The 26,878-nt window shown below is 42.0% G+C and overlaps 1 pseudogene; it reads right to left on the bottom strand.

Moving 5' to 3' along the window:
• LOC127047370 (bifunctional heparan sulfate N-deacetylase/N-sulfotransferase 3-like) overlaps positions 1-26,878 on the bottom strand; it is an 88,101-nt pseudogene that overhangs the window by 14,119 nt on the left and 47,104 nt on the right.

The raw sequence follows: 26,878 nt of genomic DNA on the forward strand, positions 1-26,878 counted from the left end.
CTTACCATTTCCAAGAAAACCAAAAGGAAGTCTGGGGATATGAGAGGTTTCCTAATTTAAAACAAGGATATAAAATGCATTTACACTGAAGACCATTAGGTACTGCACCATGACAAACTGCACTGCAGAAAATAGAATACTAGTTTATATCATAATGCATTTCATTCCAGCAATATACGGAGAAAATTCCACAGCTGCTTAGTACTCCAACAGGGAACATTCATTATAATGGTATTCCACCTCTTGCAAAATGCAATTATTTTTTCTATTGGTGCACTGACCTTTACAAGCCTGTCCTACTATGTGAGAAGGACCCTTTTAATCTCTAGGATCTAGATTTTGTTCTTAAACTCTCTGGGCCTGATTCCCCTTTGACTTCAGTCAATTCTCCTCTGCTCTGTGTTGATGTAAATGAAAACAGAAATCAGGCTATATGTAATATGTCTCTCTTACCCATCTATTCATCAGTCTCTCCTGTATGGTATTGCTAGATCACCTCACATAAAAATGTCCAGGCGGGTTTTTTTTTTCTGTTCTGTGTTTGTGCAGCTCCTAGCACAGTGGTCCATGACTGGAGGTCCTAGGTGCTATGGTATGATACAAGTATAAAAATGCATGCGGGTTCTTGCTTTCTGCCTCCAAACTTTGCACCTTTCACATGCTGTTTTTATCTGGGGTTTCGTTGTTACTGTATCTGCTTATGAAAGTGGGGAATCTGACCTAAAATGTCTGAAATGATCCTCTTTTCAGTGTCACACATGCAAACTAAATGAGTTCAGCAGAAAGCAAGGCAGTCAGAGTTATTTGTAAATGCTTGAACCAACTGAACTAGAATGCACTGACCAATTTAATAAACTTTTGAAGATGTAATTCATAGTTTAACCCTTTCAGACTGTCAGTGGATTAAAACATGATTTATCTAACCTTTAAACAATACATTACTGAATGCATGTGCATACATGGACAAATCTGAAGGTGTTCATAGCCCGTACTCAGGTGCACCGGGAAGTAAGAAGGCAAAAGGTCCCCTTTAACTCCTCTGCTCAGTCCTGTCCAAATTGTGACTGGCTTTGGGGAGGAGAACAAGTGCAACTCATCTAACAGTCCCCAAATATGAGTAAGTGGCCAGGGAGAGAGGGGAGCAGGGGTGCAGAATGGGAACTGCCCTGGCTGGGTGCACAGAGAAGTGGACAGCTGCAGAGAGGAAGCAGAGGAATAAACTAAGCTACTAAAAGGACTGATGGAATTTACTGTTCTTGCAGGACAATAAGAAAGCAGGGAGGAATGTGACTCTGAGTCATAATTTGTTTTGTAGCCTGCTCCTGGCGCAGCACAGCTAATTGCTGCCTCTTACTTGAATTCTAATTTAATACACTCTATCATGTGGCCTTGTGCTCAATCCTATTACTCCAAAATTGGACTCTTGATAACGGTCCTCTCCGGCAGGAGTGGCGTCAGGGTTTTTGGCGCCCTAGGCGGGGGTCCTTCCACGCCCCCAGTCGTTGGCAGCAATTCTGCTGTGGGGGGGTCCTTCCGCAATCCCGGTCTTCGGGGCACTTCATCGGCCGGTCCCGGAGCGAGTGAAGGACCCGCCACAGAATTGCCGCCAAAGCCCCGGAGCACAGAAGGACCCCCCCGCCGCCGAATTGCCGCCCAGGATGGCAAAATGCAACCCCCCCAAATCCTGGTGCCCTAGGCAACTGCCTAGGTCACCTAAATGGAAGCACTGGCCCTGCTCTCCAATAGACACCATACCTAATAAAACATTTAAGGGGAGATGTCCTTTCTGTGCATATGCTATAGTGCCCATCATGCAATAGGTGGAAACTGGTTTGGATCATTAGTAAAATGTACTCCAGAATGAGACTCCCTCCTCCTCCTCCCAGTCCCCCATGGCCTCCTTAAACTGAACTGCCCGGAACTCAAAGAATGGCTAAAAAACTCACTGCGTGGCAGACTCTTCCCCTATATGTGGTTTCTAGTAGGAAGGCCAGCATATTACAATAATAGATTATCTTATTTGGTTTAAATTATTACACTTGACGAGCACTTTATAAATCCTTTAAGTTACTGTTTTAATCTTTGATATTTCAGGTGGCATTTAATCGCCTTCAGAAAAAATGAAAACTGTTGTAACTGTGTTTCCTCCATTCCTTGTTAACACAAGCCTGATTGTCATAATGGCTTAGCAGTATTGTAATTCAGCAGATCCTGCATTTTGTCTTTCAGTCCCTTCTCTGGCAGGAAATGGTGGTGTTATGGAAGTTTATAAAGCACTTTGGGACCCTGTAAGCTGAATCTAAATACAAACTAATATTTGTATTTGTAATGTTTGTACTTTTTGCTGAAACTATGTGACCTTACTGAATTCCTCCTCTCCTTTCCCCTGTGCAACCTTAATTGCTGATTTATCCCCTATTACTGAATGTACACAGTTTCACTTGTATTCATGCAGTGGTGAGCAGATTTCATCATTTCATCTGAGTATTCCTAAGTAAATATCAGGTTTCCCTCAGCTCCCAGTTTAAATAACACCCCTAAACAATCTTGATTCACAGCCCTTGAAAAGCAATTTGCTTGCCATTGTATCATCCTAACATTCTGAGAGATGCTTAGGCCAGGTGCACAGATGAATTAACTTTGATATCATTCACTGGTATGCTACACCATATGTGGTATTTTTAATTACCATTAATAATTATTACTGAGATAAATAAATCTGAAATACTTACTGGGTTAAGAACAATTGGAAAGAAAAGTTCCCCTCCCTGGATGCTTCTGTCTAGTTCTTTTGGACCACCAACGTATTCTTTGTGGATATCGCATGTGTGAACGGATCATAAGTTTGTTAGGGAAGTACCTGAAGAAATAGCAATGAAAATCTATAAATGCATGTAAATTTAGGACTGAATCAGTCTACAACAACATCCCTAATTTCCCCAGAACTCTCCCTCGGCGTTTTAAAGAAATGGATAATCGGGATTTAAAAGCCATTATGGGTAGTTAAGCATATTTGGACTGGATTCACCTTTTGAGGTAAAAAGGTATAAATTGCAACCTCCTGAAACCACAAAGGCAGCTGCATCAGTGGGGACTCCCAAACGTGGAGAACAGTTTACAGTACTGCCAACTTTGGGACCACCCGGGGGGGGGGGCAAGTGGGGCAATTTGCCCCGGGCCCCACAGTAGAACCCATGAGAGTTTTTCAGGGCCCCTGGAGCGAGGTCCTTCACTCGCTCTGGGGGCCCCGGAAAACTCTTGCAGGGCTCAGGCCCCCAAAGCTTCTTCCGTTCCAGATCTTTGGCAACAATTTGGAGGGGGGAGGTCCTTCTGCTCCGGGACCCACTGCCAAAGTGCCCCGAAGACCCACGGCGGGAGGTCCTTCCGCCCCGGGACCTACTGCTGAAGTGCCAGGTCTTCGGCGGCAATTTGGCAGCGGAGGCTGCCCATTGGTGAATCCTCTGGGCGGCCCTGCCCAACTTCAGGGGGTCCAACCAGGGTGCAGCATTTTTAATTTATGTCTGAGCCACCACATAAGGCTACCTCGAGTACGTACTAAATCATTGTCACTTGTGCATACTTATCTCTATACCATTCCAGATAGCTTGCACTAACTATCAATGAAAGGCAGACTTTAGTTTCCTTCAGTGCAATGAATCATGTCCATTTGTATATAACAAAAGTTATTTTTAAATGGCTATTTCCCATACCGTATGTGAAAGATACATGGCAAAGATAGAGCAAAGAGAGAAGAACTGCACAATCATCCCATAATATTAATGATTCAGGAAAACGCTGAAAAGATAATGACAATTTCTAATCAAGAAAACATGTCAACATGTGAAAAAACTATATACATATGTAGAGATAATTAATCATGATGCCATTGTGGATAAAACCTTGTCTGTGCTTGTCATAAACAGATAATTAAGGGTTAATGCCTCTTTTACCTGTAAAGGGTTAAGAAGTTCACCTAGCCTAGCTGACACCTGACCAGAGGAAACAATGGGGAACAAGATGTTTCAAAAGGAAGGAGGGAAGTTTTCCTTTGTTTTTAGAGTTTCAGTTTCAGCTGGAGTGAAAAAGATCAAGGAACCAGCCTCTTATCAGAGTAGTAAGTTTTAGAAAGGGATAAATAGGTTTATGTTTATTTTCTTTGTAACTAGTCTTGGTACCATTAAGGGAATTATCAAAATTGGGTATTTGGGTATTTTTTTTGTGTAATTAAATTTGTGCCCAGGGGAACATCCTCTGTGTTTTGAATCTGTGTCTGTGAGAGTAGCTGGTATGCTAATCTCTCCCAGAGGGTTTTCTTTTACCTTTCTTTTCTTTAATTAAAAGCCTTTTTAAATACCTGATTGATTTTTCCTTGTTTTAAGATCCAAGGGAGTTGGATCTGGATTCACCAGGAGTTGGTGGGAGAAAGGAGGGGGTATGGTTAATTTCTCCTTGATTTAAGATCCAAGGGGTTTGGGTCTGTGTCCACCAGGGAATTGGTGAAGTCCCTCAAGACTACCCAGGGGAAAAGGTAGTGCTTGGGGGTGGTGGCAGTGATACCAGATCTAAGCTGGTAATTAAGCTTAGAAGGGTCCATGCAGGTCCCCATATCTGTGCCCTAAAGTTCAGAGTGGGGAAGGAACCTTGACATGGTGAACAATGGTAAGGGATTTTTAGGAACCAAAAGCCAGGTTTTTTTTTCCTCCTTTGAGATGCTGGGGAAGCAGTGAAGGACAGATACCCTGAAGGCAAACAGATAAAGGTTTTTCTAACAAGGCTTTGTTAGAAAGGATTTCCAGCTGGGCTTAGCTGGAGGGTAATTAACAGTTTGCAAAAGACAAGTTGCAAACCAGTTTTTCTGGTCTCTTCTCATTCTGAGGAGTCCAGTTAAAATCTGTGGGTTGGTTTGTTTGTTTTTTTTTACCTCGCAAACCAAGATAGCTCACGCAGAGCAGGGAAACATGTCAAGCAAAGAAAAAAAAAACATACTACAGGAGCTGGAATTAGCCAAACTCCGGGCTGAGGAGATCCAAAAGGAACATGACAGACAGATGGTCAGAGAGTTTTCTTTTACCTTTCTTTTCTTTAATTAAAAGTCTTCTTTTTAAATACCTCATTGATTTTTTCCTTGTTTTAAGATCCAAGGGAGTTGGATCTGGATCCACCAGGAGTTGGTGGAAAAAGGAGGGGGATGGTTAATTTCTCCTTGATTTAAGATCCAAGGGGTTTGGGTCTGTGTCCACCAGGGAACTGGTGAAGTCCCTCACGACTACCCAGGGGAAAAGATAGTGCTTGGGGGTGGTGGCAGCGATACCAGATCTAAGCTGGTAATTAATCTTAGAAGTGTCCATGCAGGTTGTCAAATCTGTACCCTAAAGTTCAGAGTGAGGAAGGAACCTTGACCGTGCTGTTCTGGTTTCAGATGCAGACACTCTTCTGTACTGTGACTTTGATACCCCCAACTTTCTTCCAGGTCTTGTAAAGCTGAACTTGTACAGGGTAGACCTCAATGTCATGTGGAGCAACCACATAGCAAATCTCAGTCGGAATACCATGTTCCTGAAATATACAGCAAACTAACATTCAGTTAGCTGAACTCTTTCAAGATCCCTTGTTTGCTTCCATTATCAGCTGGCTCTGGGAAAATCATTGCTCAACAGTTACAGTTCCTGACAGAACCAAGGGCTCCAGGAATCCCTGAGAGCTGTAAGATCCACATGTCAGCCCTCTATACAACCTCAGTCTTCTTCATTCTTTCTAAGTCAGCCTCAAAATGTCTATTTCCTCTTCTCTGGGTTTGTATAAAAAATTTTTATCTGTGCCACACTCTGACTGCAATATTCCCAAGTCCTCTTTTGCAAAGGTCAAATAATGATTAGAACTAATAAAAACATTAGCTGTGTTGTCATTGGAATTTGAGGTATACTATTTTCTAGATGACAAGACAGACCAATAAAGCACTATATAAAAGAGAATATAGTTTGATATATAAAACCAAACTCCCAACAACCCCACAGCAGATCTAGATTCTCAGCTGCTTCCAGACTCTCCTGGGTGCTGCAGACTAAGTGAGCTTTAAGGCAGGTGATGATTCCCCAATTCTCTGTTGGTTTCAGCTTTGAATGTAAGTTAGGAAAGCCTTGGGATTTCTCCAAAATGTGGCAGCTTGCTATTATCCCAAGGGACCATCAGCACTACATCTCCTCAACATCCACTCTGATACACCCCTTGTTCAGGCAGCTGTGAGGAGGAAAATGTAGAAGCCTGCTCTACATTCACTAGGGACTCCCCTATATCCAGGTGGATCATATGTATAGTATGGCAGACACATCTGGTGCTGTCCAATGTAGCTAATACTTTACACCCATAAGAACTGCCAAAGTGCTGTCACCCACAAAAGGCTTCAGCAGAGAATAACAGTGAAGAAGTTAATCTGATAATAATAATAATAATAAAAAAAACATAATGGGGCTGATTCTGAGGTGTAAACTGAAAAACACACCTCTTCAAAAACCTGGATATTACAAATGCATCTCTTCATTAGGAGATATAAAAGAAGTAAAGCATTTTAAGTACACACACACTTCCCTCAAAAATGTGGTTAGAAAAAAAGTTCCCTAAAATCATTTCTGAAAAACTTGTTACTCAGAGAATTCTTTGACTTTTGTCATGATTACATTTCAGTATGTCTTTCACTTGTAAAATAAGACAAATAACTGATTTATTGTTATGGACCTGGGGATAGCCGACACAACAATGTGTAATATTATAATGCAAAGACCAAAAATGCTAGCTATTTCTAAAAAAAATTCGAAAAATATAATAAAGAGATTGTGGAAACAGCTTACCTGAAGCACTGGAAAAATACTTGCTGCCCATAATTAATATCACTTTCCCTCTCCTGTTGTTTTCAGCCTCTGCCTCATTTCCCATTCCATTCACTCATTACTGGGATCCTCAGAGCTGAGTAAACTTGACGCACTAAGCATCCGTAGTCTACAGGATCTGTTCACACGAGAGTATTTCTGAATCTTTATATGAAAAAGATATGCATTTTGTATGACTGGTCTGAAAGCAACAAATGCTTTCTGAATGCTTTGTATTCAGTGCTCTGAGGACTGCATGTTTCTCCTTCTTTAAAAGAAAAGGATAACAGAACTAAGTCATAGTAATCTGAGCCAACAGCTGCAATCAGATCCTGAGCACCTGAATCTTCTTTAAACTAAGGATCTAGTAATGTAAGCAGGTATTCACATGGGCCTAGTGTGGCTGTTTGGCATCCATCACATTGTTCACTCTGCTTGTTTGTTATGTCTCTTTACCCCAGCCTTTGCCTATCTTCTGATGAAGTGGTTTTAGCCCACGAAAGCTTATGACCAAATAAATGTGTTAGTAATATTACAGATGCTGTAAGTTTCCGAGTAATTTATTGCAACATCTTCAGCCTGATTCAGCTCTTATTTATACCATTTTTACACTGGTGTAAAATGGTGTAAAACCATTACAGTTAGTGGAGTTATTCCTGATTTTAACTGGTGTGAGAACAGACTCAATCCAGTCTTGTTCTGTTAGGGAGCTTCTGACAACAGGAATGGTCACTATGAAGCTGAACATATAGACTATGGATTCTTTATTCCTTCGATGTATTTAATACTAACATGAATATATTAGTGTTCACAATAAAATGTAGATATTGCCATCATGTTATTATATCCAGGTTGTCATGGTACAATTCCCCACTCTGAACCTTAGTGTCCAAAAGATGGGGTACCAGCATGAATTCCTCTAAGCTCAATTACCAGCTTAGAACCTGTAGCACTGCCACCAACCAGGAATTCCAGTGCCTGGTACACTCTGGTCCCCCCAAAACCTTGCCCGGGGATCCCCAAGACCCAGACCCTTTGGAACTTACGACAAGGAAAGAAAACCCTTTCCCCCACTGTTGCCTCTCCCAGGCTTCCCCTCCCTGGGTTACCCTGGAAGATCACTGTGATTCAAAACTCCTTGAATCTTTAAACAGAGAGGACAATTCACCTTCCTCCCTCCTTCTCTTTCCCCCTCCCAGACTCTTCCTGAGAGAGAAAGTAATCCTGACACAGAGAGAAATTAGCCTCTCTCTCCCCCTTCCCTCCTTTCTCCCCACCAATTCCCTGGTGAATCCAGACCCAGTCCCCTGGGGTCTCACCAGAATAAAAAAAAAAAATCAGGTTCTTAAACAAGAAACTTTTAATTAAAGAGAGAAAAACAGTAAAAATTAGCTTTGTAAATTTTAAAATGGAATAGATACAGGGTCTTTCAGCTATAGGCACTAGGAATACCCTCCCAGCCCAAGTATACAAGTACAAATTAAAATCTTTTCAGCAAAATACCAATTTGAACTCCTTTCAGCCAAATACACATTTGCAAATAAAGAAAACAAACATAAGCCTAACTTGCTTTATCTACCTAGTACTCACTATTCTAGATCTATAAGAACCTGTATCAGGGAGATTGAAGAGAAACCTGGTTGCACGTCTGGTCCCTCTGAGCCCCTAGAGTGAACAACAACCAAAACTAACAGCACACACAAAAACTTCCCTCCCTCAAGATTTGAAAGTATCCTGTCCTCTGATTGGTCCTCTGATGAGGTGACAGCCAGGCTCACTGTTCTTGTTAACCCTTTCCAGGCAAAGAGATATGAAGCACTTCTGTTCTATTAACTCTTACTATCTGTCTATGACACAGGTAAAGAAAATAGATTAGTTCATGAAACTGCTCTGTCCCCTTTACGTCTTCTGTATAAACTCCTTTTCACCACCCAAAAAAGGTCTCCAATCAAGTCTCCGTTAGATAAACCTGGCTACTCAAATTCTTCCCTTGAAATAATTTCATATATTTCATTAAAATTTTTCTAATGTTACAGTCACAGCTAAATCACTGGGGACACAGGAATCCAAGAGTATAAATAAATGTCTTTCCCTCTTTAATAATGACATCACATGTGGCTTACTTCAGAGATTAGCAGTGAAGCCAATGTTATTCAATATATTTATTAATAACCTGAAAGATAAATTTGGTGGTGAGGTGATGAAATGTGCTGGTGACATTACTTTATTCAGGTTAGTGCAAATTTCAGGATTATAAGGAATCTTAAAAGGATTTCATAAAAAGGGCTCTCTGTATTAAATCTGCTGTAATTTTGTCCAGTGACAATAAGAGCAAATTAATTCATATTGAAAAAACAATTTGAACTTTTCACATACATTAGGTGAAACTTCTAGGTTACAGATTTAGGAATCACTGCTGAAAACTCAGTGAGATCACTGCTCCATTGTAGGGAAGCAGGCTAATAGTGTGTTTCTGTGGGTTAATAAAGGGTGAGATAGTATAAATCAATGATCCTTGCTCACCTTTGAAACAGCATTCAATTTTGGTCATCACACCTGAAAGATCATTTTATTTTTCCATCTCTTAGCTTTTTCTATTTCACCTATGTCTGTAATGGGATATGGGCAAACAGTAGCTGAAATAGAAAAGTTCCAGAGATGGAAAAATAAAATGATTAACGGCATGGGGTAGGGGAGAGATGAAAAAATGCTCCTATGAGTTCCCCTGCTGCAAAGAGAAAGCAGGAACATGAAAAGGATATACAAAACAATAAATGGCATAGGAAAAGGCAACTGAGCTCCCATATGCACTCTGTCCAAAAGCAAGAGTGAGTGGGGAAAATAATATGACTATAATGGAATAAGTATTTTATAGTGTCCAATTAACCTTTGGAATTCATTTACTTGGGAAATTATTTAGGCAAATACTTGAACACCACTTTTAAAAGGATGAGACATTTATAAGAACCTAACAATTGTTGCTTCACTGGGCAAGTCAGAAAGTTGTTTATCTAAAGATAAGTGACATGTCTCCCTCTCAAAGTATCAGTTACAGCCTGACAATTTTCAGACCTAGAACTCTCATTTGCCTTTTGTATTTTGAAATCTTTTCTCTGGTTCAGGCAGGTAGAGGCCGAGACTCCAGTGAATTTATTATTTAATTTTGCAGCTTGACATTCTATATGGCTCACAAGTGAAGATGATTTGAATATTTTGTTATAGACTTGGAAGAAATGAGACCAATAGAATAGTACAAGGCCTCCTGGACTGCGTGAGGAAAGCTGGGTAAAAGGAGTTTGCAAACAGAGCTGGCTGAAAAAATGATACAAAAAAATTAATCCAGCTCTGTCAAGGTGCTATAATTTGATGGTGTCTTCTCCAGCTATAGTTGGACCAAAACAACACATCAACCTCAGGTCCTCTCTAGAACCCATTTGCCTGATCTTGCAAAGTCTATTAGATTTACTATTATGATATTTGCCCCATTTTACAGATAAGACAACTAAGTATGAGAAGGGATAAGTGTCATGGTTAGAATTCTAGAGCAAGTCAGTAAAAGATCTAGGATCAGAACCTGGATCTCCTGAGTCCCAGACCTGTGCCTAACCAACTAGAAGAATGCAGCACTGAAAAGTACATATTCTCCAAGATCTTTAGTTTTCTCCATCTGTAAAATGGGGCTTACAATAACTATTTACTAGGAATAATATCAATCTTCTGAGTTTTCACTGGCGAATCCTTCCCCACTCCTTGACTGGCACATTCACACTGGCACATTCACTGGCCAGTCAAAATTTGGCCTTAATGTCAGAGTAGATAAACATAGAAGTAAAGGCATCAGGATCAGGACCGGCGCTAGGGGTTTTAGCGCCCTAGGCGCACGGCAATTTCGCCTCCCCATGCGCTGGTCCCGGGGCTCCGGTGGAGCTGCTGCAGTTGTGGCTGCGGATAGTCGGCTGCTCCGCGGCTCTGGTGGAGCTGCAGCAGTGGTGCCTGCGGGAGGTCCACCGGAGCCGAGCGACCAGCCGACCGTCCGCAGGCACGACTGCAGCAGCTCCATCAGAGCCACGGACCAGGGGACCCTCCGCAGGCACGACCGTGGCAGGTCCACCAGAGCCGCCTGCCACCCCCTCTGGCAAAACGCCGCCCACCAATAATCCTGGCACCCTAGGCAATTGCCTAGGCCACCTAAATGGAAGAGCCGGCCCTGATCAGGATGCATTACTTGAGCTAAGGGTCAAACATTTAATACATGGCAAAAACAAAAAAATCACCTGTAGTTCCATTAAAATAGTTTCCATAATTTAGAGTGAAACTTGTAAATTTCATTGCTTCAGTTTCAATGTATTTTTCTTGTATAATATTTATTACATGATGCTTTATCATTATTAGCCAATTACCATATATGTGGGCTAGACCCTGACTGTTTTGTGACACTCTTGAAATACAAAGCAGATGTACAGTCATTTTAACCATCTCCTTGTGGATTCCCTTGGCATTGGTGATGTGAACAATTGAGAATGTCCTCCCAAAATGTCACACAGTGTTCAGGAGTTGTTGTTGGTTGGCGTGTTTGGTTTTTATTTGTTTGGTTTTGGTTGGTTGGTTGGTTTGGGGAAGGAGGGCTTTTGTTGCTTTTGTTTATTTGTTAATGTGCTGGATTTCAATTTCAGAACTGATTATTGTATCATAATTTTAAGAGAAAATTCTCAGATCAAGCAAAAAGTATGAACTCCTCAGAAAAAGAAAGCACTACTTGAAGATCATATAAAACTGTGTGATCTCTCTAGCTTTTTGTCATAGTATTAATATGCTAAATATAGAAAGCAAATATAGTAGATGTGAAATCTTGACTGAAAGGTAAATAAAGGTATTCGTGATTTCATGATATTTTGCCTGTGTGATAGAACTTATCTTAAAATACCAGACTGAAAGTGAAGTTGAATTTCAAGCACTGCCTACGAAATAAAGATTACAACAGAATCCAAGTGAAAATGTTAAACTGCCCATGTAAAAATCCCTCTTAAAAATATTTTAATTTTAATTCTTAAAGTACCTACATTCATACCTTTATTTGTTACAAAAGAGAGGCTATATGGTGTACATTTTATTCATCTGAGCCCCATCTCATGTGAATAGTTCTATAAACTTCAATTAAGCTACACAGTGAATAAAGGTTGCAACAAAGTCCAGATTAGTAAGCATACTTTAACAAATTTCCAAGCATAAAAAAATCCATCTCTTGATCATTATAGTTTTATTTTAGCTTTTCATTACATCAACACTGATAACAGAAAATTAAAGGAATAAGTAGGAGATAGATCATATTTGCTACTGAAAATTTACCAGTATCTGTATCTGCTTCACAGAGAATAACTGGGAGTTCTGGGGTCATGTGATCAAACTTCCAATTTAAATATACTGCTGCGAGTGGGCAGAAGTCAAGAGTTCTAGTTTTCCCAGTCACTGTCATCATGTTGGACTAGGGACCATACCACCACCCCAGTGCCTGCCTGGCTTTGACCCATGCATAACTTGTGTGCAGCTGCAGCCGCTACGAGTCTTACACTGCTGAGAAAGACCTTGTTCTACTCAATCCATTTCATGGCAATAAAACAGAAGCATATTTTCTTAATAAATAAATGACAATGAAGAAATCACAAGGAAAGGACTTTGAGCTTCATCTTAGCTAAGATTTCCCATGTAGATAATATTTGCATCATCATATTACAATCACCCAGAGCATTTTTATCCATCACTGTTTTAATCAAGATTAATCTACAGAGCTTTTTTCACCAGATAATTCCATCGCTGGTCTCAAAACAGAATATACAAAGTAATTTACATTAATAAACCACAATCCGACCATTTAAACAGACTTTCTACTTAGAAATGAAAGCAGGAAAATATCAAGTGTTGCCTTTCTGTTCTAACTTCAGCAGAAATTATAAAACTGTTTCCAAAACATCCAATTTAAAAAGCTGTAAAAATAATTTAACTGCACAGGTTTCGAAATGTGCAAGCTACCTAACTGACTTTATTGGTACCATAGTATTCTACAACAAGGCTAAGGGAGATTGCAAGAAAAATAATAATAAACAATAATAAAAAAACCACTGAATTTCATTCCTCAAGCCACACAACTGTGAAATGTGTGGGGAATTCTTTGAATTGGTGGAACAAGACAGCTAAGGGTATATTTAATCACTTTCCAATTTTGGCTGCTACATCATTTGTATCTTGAGGCACTGCCTTGGAGACAGATCGTTAGTGACCCTAATGAAGGTGTGGGAATGGAGAGCACATAAGGATCAAAGCATGATAGGAGACCCTCAAACTGCCCCTCCTTGTGTTCCCCAGGAGTGCACATTATCCCATGGTCATGCTTCCCTTTCACACTGCCACAGGTTAGCACTTAGCATTGATACAGTAATCTAGAAAAGGGATTCCAAAAGAATATACTCTTATGCAAAGTAGATGAAAAAAACTGAAGGCCAAGAGGGACCATTAGATCAGTGCTTCTCAACTAGGGGTATGTGTACCTCTTAGATATGTAGAGGTCTTCTAGGTGGGATATCTACTCATCTAATTGTTTGCCTATTTTTACCACAGTCTACATAAAAAGCACTAGCGAAGTCAGTACAAACTAAAATTTCATGCAGACTTGTTTATACTGTTCTACATACTATATCAGCAGTTCTAAGATTGTGGGCTAGTTTGTTTTAATGAGGTTGCAAGGCCAGAGTTAAAGTTGCTGGGGCCAAGGGCAGAAAGTCAAAGCCCGAGCCCTGCCATGCAGGGTTGAAGCCAAAGTCTGAGTTTTAAAGTGAGGTGAAACTTGGGGTATGCATGACAAGTCAGGCTCTTGAATGGAGTACAGTAGTCTGGAAAGGATTGCATTAGATTATCTAGGCTGACCTGTATAGCACCGGACATAAATTATTGGATTCAAAAATTCTGTGTTTAACTAAAAAGGGGATCTTCCTGAAAGGCTTTATCTGAAGACAAAAACCCGATCAACGTTACAACATTTCAAATAGGTCTCTCTCACGTAATCAAAAATCACATATCTTCACCTCTTTCATAGATTCTAGGGCTGGAAGGGACCTTGAGAGGTCATTGAACTCAGTCACCTGCCCTCATGGCAGGACCTAATACTGTCTACATCATCCCTGATAGACATTTATCTAATCTACTCTTAAATGTCTCCAGAGATGGAGATTCCACAACCTCCCTAAGCAGCTTATTCCAGTGTTTAACCACCTTGACAGTTAGCAACTTTTTCCTAATGTCCGACCTAAACCTCCCTTGCTGCAGTTTAAGCCCATTGCTTCTTGTTATATCCTTAGAGGCTAAGATGAACAAGTTTTCTCCCCTTTAGACACCAGAAAACTGCTATCATGTCACAGAGAATTCTTTCCTGGGTGCTGGCTGGTGAGTCTGTCCACATGCTCAGGGTTTAACTGATCACCATATTTGGGGTCGGGAAGGAATTTTCCTCCAGGGCAGATTGGCAGAGTGTCATAACATTTTTTTCCAGATCTGGACCTTAGCATCCAAAAATATGGGTGTTAGCGTGAAAACCTCCAAGCTTAGTTACCAGCTTGGACCTGATAACGCTGCCACCAGCCAGGGATTTATACAGTGCCTAGCTCACTGTGGTCTCCCCAAAACCTTCCCTGGGGGACCCCAAGACTCAGATTCCTTGAGTCTCACAACAAAGGGGAATAAACCATTTCCCTTCCCCCTCCTCCCCTCCAGGTGTTCCCTCCCTGGGTTCCTGGAGAGAGATACAGAAGCAAGCTCCGTGAATCTAAACAGAGGGACTCCACCCTCCCTGTTTCCAGTCCTGGAAAACACAAGTACCGAGATAGCTAATCTCTTTTCCCCCCTCACCCAGAGGGTATGCAAAGTCAGGCTTAGTAAATCTAACACAAAGAGATTTTCCCCCTGACTTCTTCCTCCCACCAATTCCCTGGTGAGCTGCAGACTCAATTCCCTGGAGTTCCCACTAAAGAAAACCTCCAACAGGTCTTAAAAAGAAAGCTTTATATAAAAAAGAAAGAAAAGGACATAAAAATGGTCTTTCTGTATTAAGGTGACAAATACAGGGTCATTTGCTTAAGAAAAAAAAATGAATAAACAGCCTTATCCAAAAAGAATACAATTTAACACATTCCAGCAACTACACACATGTAAATACAAAAGAAAACAATATAAACCTACTATGGTTTTACTATCTTTGTACTTACAACTTGGAAACAGAAGATTAGAAAGCCAGGAGATAGAAAAATCACTCTCATAGCCGAGAGGGTCAGACCCAAGACAAAGAACAAAGAACTCACACCCAAAACTTCCCTCCACCCAGATTTGAAAAACTTTTGTTTCCTGATTGGTCCTCTGGTCAGGTGTTTCAGGTTACTCCTTTCCAGGTGAAAGAGACATTAACCCTTAGCTATCTGTTTATGACACGCTCCCCAAATTGCAGACAGTGGGGAACCTCACTGGCGGCGATTTTCTCCTAGAACTTTAAAATAAACAGATTAATACAACACATGCACCTTTACATATACCACTAAGTATATAACTAACAGACGTTTACATTTTAAGAACACTTTTTAACTACTGGATTTTGGGAAACTTTTACGGGAGAGAGCATTAGCTACTTTGTTAGAAGCTCCTGAGATGTGCTGAATTTTAAAATTAAAATTTTGGAGAGCTAAACTTTAACGAAGAAGTTTTTTGTTGTTCCCCTTGGCAGTATGAAGCCACTTTAGCGCAGCATGGTCAGTTTGTAGTTGGAACTGCCGTCCCCAAACATATGGGCGTAGCTTTTTCAGGGCGTACACAATGGCATAGCATTCCTTTTCACTGACTGACCAGTGACTTTCCCTTTTAAACAGTTTCTTGCTGAGAAACATGACAGGATGGAAGTTGTGATCCGTTGCTTCCTGCATGAGAACTGCTCCTATGGCACGCTCAGATGCATCTGCGGTTACTAGGAATGGCTTGTCAAAGTCCGGGGCCCTTAGCACCGGGTCAGACATGAGCATTCCCTTAAGTTGGGTAAAGGCCTTTTGACACTCATCAGTCCACTTAACTGCATTTGGCTGGGATTTTTTGGTCGGGTCGGTTAGTGGGGCAGCGATTTGTCTGTAGTGTGGTACAAATTGCCTGTAGTACCCAGCCAAGCCTAAGAAGGATTGGACCTGTTTTTTTGACTTTGGGACACGCCACTTTTGGATAGCATCCACCTTGGCCTGTAGGGGGTTTATGGTTTTTCGACCCACCTGGTGTTCCAGGTAAGTCACTGTGTTTTGGCCTATTTGACACTTTTTGGCCTTAACGTTAGTCCGGCCTGCCTGATGCATTCAAAGACCTTTTCTAGGTGTAGTAGATGTTTGGGCCAGGAGTCTGAAAAAATGGCCACATCATCGAGGTAGGCAACTGCATATTCACCCAGTCCTGCTAGTAGACCATCTACCAGCCTCTGGAAAGTGGCGGGTGCATTTTGCAGCCCGAAAGGAAGGACATTGAATTCATACACTCCCGCATGGGTGAAGAATGCTGACCTTTCCTTGGCAGGTTCATCTAGCGGTACTTGCCAGTACCCCTTGGTTAAGTCTATTGTAAAGATGAACTGGACACGTCCCAACTTCTCCAATAGCTCATCGGTGTGTGGCATTGGATAGTTGTCCGGACGAGTTACCTCATTTAGCTTACGGTAGTCCACGCAAAAGCATATTTCCCCATCTGGTTTGGGTACCAGAACCACTGGAGATGCCTATGCACTGGAAGATGAGCGGATTATACCCATCTGTAGCATGTTCTGGATCTTCCGTTTTATAGAAGCTTGGGCGTGAGGAGACACCCGGTAGGGTGGGGTTCTAATTGGGTGAGCATTACCTGTGTCAATGGAGTGGTATGCCCGTTCAGTCCATCCTGGGGTGGCTGAGAACAATAGGGCGAAGCTAGTGCACAGCTCCTTGATTTGTCACCGCTGCAGACGTTACAGGGTGGTTAACAGGTTCACCTCTTCCACACCACCGTCTTTTTCTCTGTCATAGTAGACACCTTCAGGCCACTTAGCATCATCTCCCTGGACTGTAAACTGACAAACCTGTAAGTCTCTGAAATAGAAAGGCTTGAGAGAATTAACATAGTACACTCTGGGCTTTAGTGAGGAATTGGGAAATGCTATGAGGTAGTTCACAGTTCCCAGGCGCTCTTGGACTGTGAACGGCCCTTCCCATGATGCTTCCATCTTATGGGCCAGTTGCGCCTTTAAGACCATAACCTGGTCTCCTACCTTGAAGGAATGCTCTCTGGTATGTTTGTCATACCAAGCCTTTTGCTTTTTCTGAGCATCCTTTAGGTTTTCTTTACCAAGGGCTAAAGAGTGTCGGAGGGTGCTTTGTAGGTTGCTTACAAAGTCCAGAATGTTAGTTCCTGGAGAAGGCGTAAACCCCTCCCATTGCTGCTTCACCAACTGTAATGGTCCCTTAACCTCGTGGCCATACACAAGTTCAAATGGTGAAAACCCTAAACTGGGATGTGGTACAGCCCTGTAGGCAAACAGCAACTGCTGCAACACTAGGTCCCAATTATTGCAGTGTTTGTTGACGAATTTAGGTATCATGGCCCCCAAAGTTCCAGTAGACCTTTCCACCAGGCCATTGGTTTGATGGTGGTACGGGGTGGCAACCAAGTGATTTACCCCATGAGTTTCCCACAGTTTTTGCATGGTCCCTGCCAGGAAATTAGATACTGAATCTTTAAGGATGTCGGAGGGCCAACCTACCCTGGCAAAAATGTCTGTTAGGGCCTGACACACAGTGTTAGCCCTGGTGTTGCCTAGAGCTGCTGCTTCCGGCCATTGGGTAGCAAAGTCCACGAAAGTCAGTACGTACTGCTTTCCTCTGGGCGTCTTTTTTGGGAAAGGACCCAGAATATTCACAGCTACTTGCTGAAATGGGACCTCAATTATGGGGAGTGGCTGGAGAGGGGCCTTGACCTGGTGTTGGGGCTTTCCCACTCTTTGGCATACCTCACAAGACCGGACATACTTGGCAACATCCTTGCCCATCCCCTCCCAGTGGAAGGACTTCCCCAATCTGTCTTTGGTTCTGTTCACCCCAGCATGGCCACTGGGATGATCATGGGCTAAGCTTAAGAGCTTCCCCGGTACTTAGTTGGAACCACCAACTGTTTTTGCGGCTGCCATTCTTCCCGGTGTCCACCAGAAAGAATCTCCTTGTATAAAAGTCCTTGGTTTATAACAAACCGGAATCGATTAGAAGAGCTGAGAGGTGGTGGGGTGCTCCGTGCCGCCGCCCAAGCTTTCTGAAGGCTGTCATCTGCTTCCTGCTCAGTCTGGATCTGTTCCCTTGAGGCTGGGGTCACGAGTTCTTCCTCAGACTGGGGACTTGGGCTTGGTCCCTCTGGAAGCGATGTAGGTGATGGGGTTGTTTCCGTTGCTGGTGAACCGCTCTCCGCTGGTACACCTGAGGGTATTTCAGGCTCTGGCTGAGCCTTTTGGGTATGGCTGTCTGTTGCTTCTGCCAGTTCTGGCTCGTTGGCGTCCTCTGGCATTGAGTTTGAAGATGTGGTTGCAATTGCTGGTGCTGGCTGCTGTTCCAGTTCCGGGCCTGGGACTGGAGGTGCTGTGGCTGTTTCAGTGGTTGGCATGGAATCCGGGTCCACTACCTCTGTCTGGGTCTCTGGTAACTGAGACGGGGCGTCTGTGGATGGCTCAGGAACAGGAATGGGTCTGCAAGCTTGCCTGGTTTGGCTGCGTGTAACCATTCCCACTCTCTTGGCCCGCTTCACCTGGTTGGCCAAGGCTTCCCCCAGTAGCATGGGGATGGAATAATTGTCATAAACTGCAAAAGTCCACATTCCTGACCAGCCTTTGTACTGGACAGGCAGTTCAGCTGTAGGCAAGTCTACAGCTTGAGACATGAAGGGGTAAATTGTCACTTGGGCCTTTGGGTTGATGAATTTGGTGTCTACGAAGGATTGGTGGATAGCTGACACTTGTGCCCCCGTGTCTCTTCACGCAGTAACCTTCTTTCCGCCCACTCTCAAAGTTTCCCTTCGCTCCAAGGGTATTTGAGAGGCATCTGGGCCTGAGGATCTTTGGTGTGATGATGGTGTAATGAACTGCACTCGGTTGGCGTTCTTTGGGCAGTTGGCCTTGATATGTCCCAGTTCATTACACTTGAAGCATCTTCCAGCTGGCTGGTCACTGGGTCGAGGTGAGTTACTGGAGACTGGTGAGGTGGAAGAATAGGGTGTCTGTGGCTTTCCTTGGTTTGTAGGTGGGGTCTTTGGTTGCCCTCGGTTGTAGGGTTTATTGTCGGTGTGCCCTCTGGGGTATTCGTTCCCCTTGACAGTAGCTTTCTTGCTTTCTGCCACTTCCATCCATCTGGCTCCATTCTCCCCCGCCTTGGTGAGATTTTTGGGTTTTCCATCTTGTATGTACCATGTTATGTCCTCAGGAACACCATCCAAGAACTGCTCCATTTGTATGAGGAGGTGCAGTTCGTCTATGGATTTAACATTGTTTCCTGATATCCAGGCCTCATAATTTTTCCGAACGTAGTAGGCGTGTTTGGGAAATGACACATCTGGTTTCCACTTTTGGGTTCTGAAACGCCGACGGGCATGATCCTGGGTTATCCCCATTCTGTAACTAGCCTTGGTTTGAAAAAGTTTATAGTCGTTCATTTTCTCCTTAGGCATTTCAGCTGCCACCTCTGCTAAAGGTCCACTGAGCTGTGGCCTCAATTCCACCATGTACTGGTCTTCAGGGATGCTGTACTCAAGACAGGATATTTCAAAATTTTCCAAGGAAGGCCTCAGTATCATCACCTGCCTTGTAGGTGGGAAATTTCTTGGGATGTGGAACCATAATTGGCGAAGGGTTGTTAGGATTGGCTGGAGCATGTTGCTTAGCCTTTTCTAATTCCAGGGCCTGCCGGTGGGCTTCCCTCTGGAGTTCCAGCTGTTTTTGGTGGTCTGCATCTTTGGCTGCTTGCTCTCTTTTGTAGGCTGCCTCTCTTTCTCTTTCCCTCAGCTCCATCTCTTTTTGTTTTATTTCTAGTTCCTGTATTTTTTTTTCCATATCTCGCTTGTGCTCTGCGACTTTGATTTGTTCTTCGGCCTCCATTTTTGTCCTGGAAGGCACGGTTCCTGTTTTCTTGTGTTGTGGTGCCCTCCGGTGTTTTTTGTCTGAACTGCTGACTCTGTTGTCTCCTGGGGTCTGCCTAGCAACAGTGCCTTTTTCCCTTTCTTCCTCTAGCTAATCTTTTAAATGTAAAGTAAACCAGAAAAATCACTTTCTTTGCATGGGTATTGTGCTGGGTACTTGACTCACAAAAGACCCTTAATAGTTCCTTAATGGTTCCTTGCTTAATATGCAAGCTACTGCCAGGAGAGAACAGAAAAAAAAATTCTCTCTGGTTCCTTTTAAAACCAAACCCTCTCTGCTTAAAAGCCCCTAGCAGAGAAAAGAAAAATATAATATTCCTACCGGCTTCTGGATTCTGTCTATCCCAGCGCTACCACCATGTCATAACATTTTTTCCCAGATCTGTACCTTAGCATCCAAAATATGGGTGTTAGCATGAAAACCTCCAAGCTTAGTTACCAGCTTGGACCTGATAACGCTGCCACCAGCCAGGGATTTATACAGTGCCTAGCCCACTGTGGTCTCCCCAAAACCTTCCCTGGGGGACCCTAAGACTCAGATTCCTTGAGTCTCACAACAAAGGGGAATAAACCATTTCCCTTTCCCCTCCTCCCCTCCAGGTGTTCCCTCCCTGGGTTCCTGGAGAGAGATATAGAAGCAAGCTCCATGAATCTAAACAGAGGGACTCCACTCTCCCTGTTTCCAGTCCTGGAAAACACAAGTACCGAGATAGCTAATCTCTTTTCCCCCCTCACCCAGAGGGTATGCAAAGTCAGGCTTAGTAAATCTAACACAAAGAGATTTTCCCCCTGACTTCTTCCTCCCACCAATTCCCTGGTGAGCTGCAGACTCAATTCCCTGGAGTTCCCACTAAAGAAAAACTCCAACAGGTCTTAAAAAGAAAGCTTTATATAAAAAGAAAGAAAAGGACATAAAATGGTCTTTCTGTATTAAAGTGACAAATACAGGGTCATTTGCTTAAGAAAAAAAATGAATAAACAGCCTTATCCAAAAAGAATACAATTTAACACATTCCAGCAACTACACACATGTAAATACACAAAAAACAATATAAACCTATGGTTTTACTATCTTTGTACTTACAACTTGGAAATAGAAGATTAGAAAGCCAGGAGATAGAAAAATCACTCTCATAGCCAAGAGGGTCAGACCCAAGACAAAGAACAAAGAACTCACACCCAAAACTTCCCTCCACCCAAATTTGAAAAAATCTTGTTTCCTGATTGGTCCTCTGGTCAGGTGTTTCAGGTTACTCCTTTCCAGGTAAAAGAGACATTAACCCTTAGCTATCTGTTTATGACACAGAGGCCCTGGAGGTTTTTCACCTTCCTCTGCAGCATGGGGCATGGGTCACTTGCTGGAGGATTCTCTGCAGCTTGAGGTCTTCAAACCACAATTTGAGGACTTCAGTAACTCAGACATAGGTTAGGGGTTTGTTATTGAAGTGAATGGGTGAGATTCTGTGGCCTGTATTGTGCAGAAGGTCAGACTAGATGATCATAATGGTCCCTTCTGACCTTAAAGTCTATGAGTCTAATGTCCCCTCTCAGTCTTCTCTTTTCCAAACTAAACAAACCCAGTTCTTTCAGCCTTTCTTCATAGGTCATGTTCTCAAGATCTTTAACCATTCTTGTTGCTCTTCTCTGGACCCTCTCCAATTTCTCCACATCTTTCTTGAAATGTGGTGCTCAGAACTGGACACAATACTCCAGTTGGGGCCTAACCAGCACAGAGTAGAGCGGAAGAATGACTTCTCATGTCTTCTCACAACACACCTGTTAATGCATCCCAAAATCATGTTTGCTTTTTTTGCAACAGCATCACACTGTTGATTCATATTTAGCTTGTGGTCCACTATAACCTCTAAATCCCTTTCTACCATATTCCTTCCTAGACAGTCTCTTCCCATTCTGTATGTGTGAAACTGATTGTTCCTTCCTAAATGGTGCACTTTACATTTGTCTTTATTAAACTTCATCCTATTCACCTCAGACCATTTCTCCAATTTATCCAGAGCATTTTGAATGATGACCCTATCCTCCAAAGCAGTTGCAATCCCTCCCAGTTTGGTATCATCTGCAAACTTTATAAGCGTACCTTCTATGCCAATATCTAAGTCATGGCTGAAGATATTGAACAAAGCTGGTCCCAAAACAGACCACTGTAGAACCCCACTTGTTATACCTTTCCAGCAGCATTGACAACCATTAATAACTACTCTCTGAGTACGGTTATCCAATCAGTTATGCGCCCACCTTATAGTAGCTCCATCTAAATTGTATTTTCCTAGTTTATTGATAAGAATATCATGTGAGACCATATCAAATGCCTTACTAAAGTCTAGGTATACCACATCCACTGCTTCTCCCTTATTCCATGACTTGTCATCCTATCAAAGAAAGCAATCAGATTGGTTTAAAATGATTTATTCTTTACAAATCCATGCCGGCTATTCCCTATCACCTTACCACCTTCCAAGTGTTTGCAGATTATTTCCTTAATTACTTGCTCCATTATCTTCCTTGGCACAGAAGTTAAACTAACTAGTCTGTAGTTTCCTGGGTTGTTTTTATTTCCCTTTTTATAGACAGGCACTATATTTGCCCTTTTCCAGTCTTCTGGAATCTCTCCTGTGTCCAATGATTTTCCAAAGATAATAGCTAGAGGCTCAGATACCTCCTCTGTTAGCTCCTTGAGTATTCTAGGATGCATTTCATCAGGCCCTGGTGACTTGCAGGCATCTAACTTTTCTAAGTCATTTTTAACTTGTTCTTTTTTTATTTCATCTTCTAAACGTACCCCCTTCCCATTAGCACTCACTATGTTAGTGAGTCACTTCAGACTTCTTGGTGAAGACCGAAACAAAGAAGTCATTAAGCATCTCTGCCATTTCCAAGTTTCCTGTTACTGTTTCTCCTTCCTCACTGAGCGGTGGGCCTACACTGTCCTTGGTCTTCCTCTTGCTTCTAATGCATTGATAAAAAGTCTTCTTGTTTCCCTTTTTTCCTGTAGCTAGTTTAAGCTAATTCTGTGCCTTTGCCTTTCTAATCTTGCCCCTGCATTCCTGTGTTGTTTGCTTATATTCATCCTTTGTAATTTGTCCTAGTTTCCATTTTTTATATGACTCCTTTTTATTTTTTAGATCATGCAAGATCTCGTGGTTAAGCCAAGGTGGTTTTTTGCCACATTTGCTATCTTTCCTACCCAGTGGAATAGCTTACTTTTGGGCCCTTAATAGTGTCCCTTTGAAATACTGCCAGCTCTCCTCAGTTGTTTTTCCCCTCAGTCTTGATTCCCATGGGACTTTACCTATCAGCTTTCTAAGTTTATCAAAATCTGCCTTCCTGAAATCCATTGTCTCTATTTTGCTGTACTCTCTTCTACCTTTCCTTAGAATTGTGAACTCTATGATTTCATGATCACTTTCACCCAAGCTGCCTTCCACTTTCAAATTCTCAACGAGTTCCTCCCTATTTGTTAAAATCAAATCTAGAAGAGCTTCCCCCCAGTAGCTTTTTCAACCTAAAAAGTTGTCTGCAATGCAGAACAAGAAGTTATTGTATAGTCTGTGCCCCTCTGTGTTATTTTCCCAACATATATCTGGATAGTTGAAGTCCCCCATCACTACCAAATCCTGGGCTTTGGATGATTTTGTTAATTGTTTAAAAAAGTCTCATCTACCTCTTACACCTGGTTACGTGGCCTGTAGTAGACTCCTAGCATGACATCACCCTTGATTTTTACCCCTTTTAGCCTAACTCAGAGACTCTCAACACTTTCGTCTCCTACATCCATCTCCATCTCAGTCCAAGTGTATACATTATTAATATATAAGGCAACACCTCCTCTCTTCTTCCCCTGTCTAACCTTCCTGAGCAAGCTGTACCCATCCATACTAACATTCCAATCGTGTGTATTATCCCACCAAGTTTTGGTGATGCCAACAATGTCATAGTTGTATTTATTTATTAGCACTTCTAGTTCTTCCTGTTTATTACACATACTTCTCGCATTTGTATATAGGCATCTAAGATATTGATTTGATCTTACCTCCCAGTTTTGCACTGACCCTCCTTTCTCTCTGCCATTATAGCTCACGTTCCCTCCTATTTCCGACCCATCTCCCAGGTTTCCATGTTCTCCAATTACTTGTGGGCTTTGCTCACCTGTCCCCGTCGAACCTAGTTTAAAGCCCTCCTCACTAGGTTAGCCAGTTTGTGTCCAAATAGGGTATTTCCCCTCCTAGGAAGGTGAACGCCATATCTGCCTAAAAGTCCTTCCAGGAATAGCATCCTGTGGTCAAGGAAGTCAAAGCCCTCCTGGTGACATCATCTTTGCAGCCAGGCATTCACCTCCATGATGCACTTGTCTCTGCTCGGTCCCCTACCTTTGACAGGAAAGATTGAAGAGAATACCACCTGTGCTCCAAACTCCTTCACACATACTCCCAGAGTCCTGTAGTCACTCTTGATCCACTCAGTGTCACACCTTGCAATATCATTTGTGCCCACATGGATGAATAGCATGGGGTAGTAGTCAGAGGAATGGATAATCTTCGACAATGCCTCTGTAATATCTCATATACAGGCCTCCGGCAGGCAGCATACCTCTCGAGATGAAATGTCAGGGAGACAGATGAGTGCCTCCGTCCTCCTCAGCAGAGAATGTCTAACCACCACTACTCTACTTTTCCTATTTGCAGTCTTGGCAGCAGATCTCCTAGCCTTAGGGGTAAGAGGCTTCTCCTCCTCTGCTGTAGAAGGTGATTCCTTCTCTCCTATATCAAGAGGAGGATAACGGTCTTTATAGACCAACAGTCCTTGATTAAAACAAAATATTCCATAATACTTCCAACAATTCTCCATTCTATGTGTACCCTCTCCTTTAAATCCAGAGGGAAAAAAAACAGATGGGGCATAAAATGCAATTTGTTCAGTACCGTTAGAAGCTGTATATGCAATTTTTATCTGGAGTTAACATAAGTGTCCAAAATATGAGTTACTACTATATAGATAACACCTAAATTCAGCCCCTAATGCTTGCTCTGAAGTGAATTGCACAGACAATATTTCAGTGACTTAAAATAATGAACAAGAAATTGGATACAATCAAAACATCACACTTACCAGAAGATCATGTCATAGATTAAGGGCTGGACTGAGGCAGGGCAGAGAGGCACCAGCCCTCAGTAATGGAACATAATCTCTCCCCAGCACTCAGGGGGAATATGTATAATGTGTCATCACCACCAGGAGAAGGTATGGAGATTGGCTCACTCTATGTTGCTGCATCCTTCTTCTCAAACCCCTTCTGAACATTTTCCACCTATGAAGGAGTCAGGAGGGTCAGTCCCACAGACACTGACATTGTTCATGTTCCTTGTAGAGCAGAAGGAAAGAATATGTGGGGGAATAATTCTTTTCTTCTTCCCTCTGCTCACCCACCCATGGGCTAAGGCCAATCTAGCCTTAAATGTATGATCTTGAAGCCCTTATCTAAGCAGGAATATTTAAACCAATAGTGATACTCCTGTAAACAAGAACTGAAGGACTGGAGTCTTTAAAGAAAAATCTAATTACTGGACGCAGAGCAAAAATGTAGATGAAGGAAAAAACAAAACAGTGGATTCATTCTGGGAAACTTTCAACATAAAAGAAACAAGATTAAAAACATTTTTTTTAAAAAGTATGAGCTAATTATAATGCTAGTGGATTAATTTAACTAAAGAACATCTGTTTGTACATGTCTCTCTGATGAGATCTAATGTGAAGACTTTGTGTTGGTTAACTTTGAAGTTGTAGATTTTTATCTAAGTCGCTGTATATACATATCCCAATAGGGCTTGTACATATCCTAGTAAGAGAGACACTCCTGGGACCATTGTACCCACTCTTAGTTTCCTTATTTCCATTTGACTTGTACCTAGCCACACTGCATTCTTATTGCTTTGTTGCAAGATTCTGCACTGTGCACATTTTCCATATTGAATGTTTTAAGAACTTTAAATGGTCTATATCGTAATCTGTTTTCTCCACAAACTAAGAAGTTTGGGAATTTTCCCCCTCCCTGTACTTTATTTCACGAGACAGCCAATTAGTAGTGATAACTCTGAAAAGCCTGGCAGAAATCTATCAATTAGTTTTGTGTCTGTGGCTTGCATATTACAAATTAGTGTAAATATTCTAATCGGTCATTGGACTGAATTTAAAAAAAAATAAACTGTATGTTCTGGTATATGTCAGTCTGGTTTAATGCTTACACTTCCTTGATTTGAGGGACTTTATAATTGCTAAATCATCTTGCTGGCCAGAATACTACAGCACATTTCTCTTTAGCAGATAGTATATCTTTAATTCCTTGATCTAAGAGGATTCATTATTCAATATTTACCTTTGTTTATCCAATAGTTAGCCATTTTCACTCTATTAATCCAGATACTTAAATGATCTAAATCTTTCTGTATGCCTTCTTCTTCTGGTTTGCTATCCTCATTTACTACTGTCTTCAAATTGAAGTATCTTGCCTTCTAGCACCATCTTCCATATCAGCCATAAACAATAAAAAATTAGTATTCTAACATCAAACTTTATAATACCAGTCTGTGTATTTTTCCCATTTAGAAAGTTTTCTAGTTATCTGGCTGCCTTTTGTTCTCTACCTCTTCCCGATTCTCACTTTCTGACTTTTTCTTTTGCAAAGTTAGCATCAATATATTAATGAACCTCTTGTCTCCTTAGTGGGCATTGTGTTAACTCCCATCTCAACATCCAGCTAGCAGAGGGCTGAAGACCATAATCCCTCC

The sequence above is a fragment of the Gopherus flavomarginatus genome, chromosome 3 (assembly GCF_025201925.1).
Source record: "Gopherus flavomarginatus isolate rGopFla2 chromosome 3, rGopFla2.mat.asm, whole genome shotgun sequence".
NCBI classification, from domain to species: Eukaryota; Metazoa; Chordata; order Testudines; family Testudinidae; genus Gopherus; species Gopherus flavomarginatus.